The sequence below is a fragment of the Myotis lucifugus genome, unplaced genomic scaffold (genome assembly GCF_000147115.1).
Source record: "Myotis lucifugus unplaced genomic scaffold, Myoluc2.0 scaffold_310, whole genome shotgun sequence".
Taxonomy (NCBI): Eukaryota; Metazoa; Chordata; class Mammalia; order Chiroptera; family Vespertilionidae; genus Myotis; species Myotis lucifugus.
Genome location: NW_005871358.1, coordinates 1,243,785 through 1,247,798, shown reverse-complemented (window position 1 = coordinate 1,247,798; position 4,014 = coordinate 1,243,785). Strand labels below are relative to the sequence as shown.

General features: G+C 45.4%; 1 pseudogene; it reads left to right on the top strand.

Moving 5' to 3' along the window:
- The first annotated feature begins 11 nt into the window (after positions 1-11).
- LOC111828249 overlaps positions 12-4,014 on the top strand; it is a 9,275-nt pseudogene continuing 5,272 nt past the window's right edge.

Sequence of the window (4,014 nt, the reverse complement as noted above, 5' to 3'; positions counted from 1 at the left end):
TACTATGTGGGATTTGGCCAGTGGAAAACTTCTAAGATCAATAACAGATGCTCATCCTCCAGGAACAGCAATATTGCATATTAAGTTTACAGATGATCCAACTCTTGCAATTTGCAATGACAGTGGAGGCTCTGTTTTTGAATTGACATTTAAGAGAGTGACGGGAGTGAGAACTTGCGAGTCTAGATGCCTGTTCAGTGGTTCCAAGGGTGAAGTGTGCTGTATTGAGCCTCTTCATCCTAAGCTTGACTTGAAAGATCATCCCATCACACAGTTTTCCTTACTGGCCATGGCATCCTTAATCAAGATACTGGTCATTGGATTGAAACCATCCTTGAAAGTGTGGATGACTTTTCCCTATGGACATATGGATCCTTCCAGTGTACCATTGCTGGCCTGGAAGTTTGTGGCAGTGCATAATTCTGTGAATCCCATGCTTGCTTTCTGCAGAGGAGATGTTGTGCATTTCCTTTTGGTTAAGAGAGATGAATCTGGAGCAATCCATGTTACTAAGCAAAAGCATCTTCACCTCTACTATGACCTCATCAACTTTACTTGGATGAACTCACGCACAGTTGTACTCTTGGATAGTGCAGAGAAGTTGCATGTGATTGATCTGCAAATTCAAGAGGAATTGGAAACAGTGGAAATCTCAGAAATTTAGTTGGTCTATAATAGCAGCCATTTCAAATCACTAGCCACCAGAGGAAATGTTAGCCAGGCACTGGCTTTGGTTGGAGAGAAGGCTTGTTATCAATCCATCAGTAGCTATGGTGGTCAGATCTTTTATTTGGGGACAAAATCTGTTTATGTAATGATGCTGAAGAGCTGGAGAGAGAGGGTGGATCATCTCCTGAAACAAGATTGTCTTACAGAAGCCTTGGCTCTTGCATGGTCTTTCCATTAGGGAAAAGCAAAAGCAGTTGTGGGATTATCAGGGGATGCCAGTAAGCGAAAGGCTGTTGTTGCAGATTGAATGGTAGAAATCCTATTCCATTATACAGATCGAGCTCTGAAAAAGTTCCCAGACCAGGGAAAAATCCAAGTGATGAAACAGCATTTTCAGGATATGGTGCCTGTTATAGTTGATTACTGCCTTCTGCTACAGCGAAAAGATCTTTTATTTAGCCAGATGTATGACAAATTAAGTGAGAATTCAGTGGCCAAAGGAGTGTTTTTGGAGTGCCTTGAGCCATATATTTTAAGTGATAAATTGGTGGGGATCACACCCCAGGTAATGAAAGACTTGCTTGTTCATTTCCAAGATAAAAAGTTAATGAAAAATGTGGAAGCTCTCATTGTACATATGGATATCACCAGCTTAGATATTCAGCAGGTAATTCTCATGTGTTGGGAAAATCATCTATATGATGCCATGATCTATGTTTACAACAGAGGCATGAATGAGTTTATTAGTCCAATGGAGAAACTTTTCAAAGTCATTGCTCCTCCTCTGAATGCAGGAAAGACACTAACAGATGAACAAGTTGTTATGGGCAACAAGCTTCTTGTATATATTAGCTGTTGTCTAGCAGGTCGTGCCTATCCTCTTGGTGACATCCCTGAAGATCTTGTTCCTTTGGTTAAAAACCAGGTTTTTGAATTTCTAATTCGCCCGCATTCAGCAGAAGCTTCCCCTGAGGGAGAAATCTATCCCTATGTTCGGACTTTGCTTCATTTTGACACAAGAGAATTTCTAAATGTATTGGCACTGACTTTTGAAGATTTTAAAAATGACAAGCAAGCTGTAGAATATCAACAGCGTATTGTGGATATATTGTTGAAAGTTATGGTGGAGAACTCAGATTTTACTCCCTTACAAGTCGGGTGTCTCTTTACATTCCTTGCCCAGCAGCTTGCAAAACCTGACAATACCTTGTTTGTAAACAGAACCCTCTTTGATCAGGTCCTTGAATTCCTCTGTAGTCCTGATGATGACTTTTGGCACTCTGAAAGACAGTAGGTCCTTTTAGAATTGCTGCAGGCTGGAGGCATAGTTCAATTTGAAGAGAGTTGGCTCATCTGCATGGCAGAAAAAGCAGAGTTTTATCAAATTTGTGAGTTTATGTATGAACGAGAACACCAATATGACAAAATTATTGGTTGCTACTTACGTGACCCACTAAGAGAGGAAGAAGTCTTTAACTACATTCACAAAATCTTATCCATTCCTGGCCACAGTTCAGAGGAGAAGCAGTCTGTATGGCAGAAAGCAATGGATCACATTGAGGAACTTGTGTCCCTGAAGCCTTGTAAAGCTGCCGAGCTAGTTGCTACTCACTTTTCTGAACAGATTGAAACAGTCATTAATAAACTTCAGACCCAGGTTTTGCTTTTCAAATTTTTGAGGAGTCTTCTTGAACCAAGGTTCATACTTGGTGCACTTCAAGGCCAACCAAGCGCCACTAACTTCATCTGTTAGCCGGTTTCTTTTGTTCGTTTTAATATTATTTAATGCTGAGAACAAAGTCTCACAAAAATATGTTGATGAAAAAATTGTTAGCAAAGCCATCGCTAGATTTTTTATGTCGCTAAAAGTGTCAGGTACTCTGTTCCAAGCACTCAAAATTTCTTGTTCGTAGTTGCACTCTTCTTCATTATTCAAACGATTTCGTTCCAGATTTTCAAGTTTTGACCCTAAGTCGACAAACACGAGTCCAAATGCTACCTTGAAAATCTGCAAGTTGCATCTCTAAATCGTCAATTTGCATCCATTGGAAATCCTTTAATTCCAAAGTACTGTAAAAAACTACATCCGATTCTGAAAATGGCGACCAGCAGGAAGGTAGGGAGGGAGAGAGTGTGAGAGCAGCGCAAGGAAGTGATAGAGGAGTGTGTGGACGTGTGTGGTGTGTGTGTGTGTATGAGCTAGGGACAGTTAGATTCTGCAGGTCTTCAAAGGGGCTGCTAAACCGGGCAGTCTTAGGCCGGCAGAGCCCCGCTCCCTGCGCGGACACTCCTGGGCAGCCTGCACGGGCACAGCGACCACGCCATCTTGGGAAACAGAGCTGCTTGAGACTAGGATCCTGGCCTCAGCACCGCCCAGTCTGATCTCAGACGCATACCAGGACCCTGCAGCCACTGGGGACAGAGACCTGTGACCACAGCTTCAGACCTGCAGACACCAAAAGTTCAGAAATCCCCGCGGCAGATCCGTGAGTAACAGAGCCCATCCTCCCTTCCCGCAGGCTCCCGGGCAGCGCCATAGTAACTGATAGACCCACCCCTTGCCGGGGCCTCATTGCTGCCACAGGAACTTTAGCCTGGAAGTGCTTGAGCACCTTGGAACTGATCCCGCTTAGGGCTGGGTTCAGCAGTCCTGGGCTGGGAGCAAACGCACGCGCGCGAACACCGGGAGGGAACTCATCCTATGCACACTGCTGGCTTCGGAGCCCTGGGCTGGGAGCAATTGTGCAAACACCAGGAATTTGTCCCACGGAGCACAGGCCCAGGGTCCCCGATTCTCTGGGCAGGAGGCAGCACCAAGCACCAGTGACTTGACTGTGTTTCTGATCACCTGCGCCTGAGATCCTGATTCCCTGTGCATTCATACTAAGAGCCAGTGACTCCAATTCCTGGTGCAAAGGCACACAGAGGCCCTGATTCTCAAGGCGAGGTCGCGCAAAGCAACAGAGACTCTGACACTGGTTTCTTGGGGAACTCTGACTCCCGGCGCACGCTAGGGGGCACTGATTTTCAACACGCTCCAGGGGTGTCTCTGTTTCAGCACGGTGCAGGCAGGGTCCCTGATTCCAAGGGCGCGCACGAGGCCACATTGAGCACTGGCAACACTGACTCTGAGCGAGCCTGGTTCAAACCAACCCACAACAACCACACATCTTAGTGTCAGAGCTCTTCAGTGACACTAGGGTGGTGGGAGGCTCCCACTACACAAGGCCCAGGCCCACGCAACTCAACATTTGAACCATCGAGAGATAATCAGAATGAAGAGACGACACAACACCCAGAGAAAGACAATGAGTCGCCGCCAAGAAAGGAAATTAATGAAGTTGA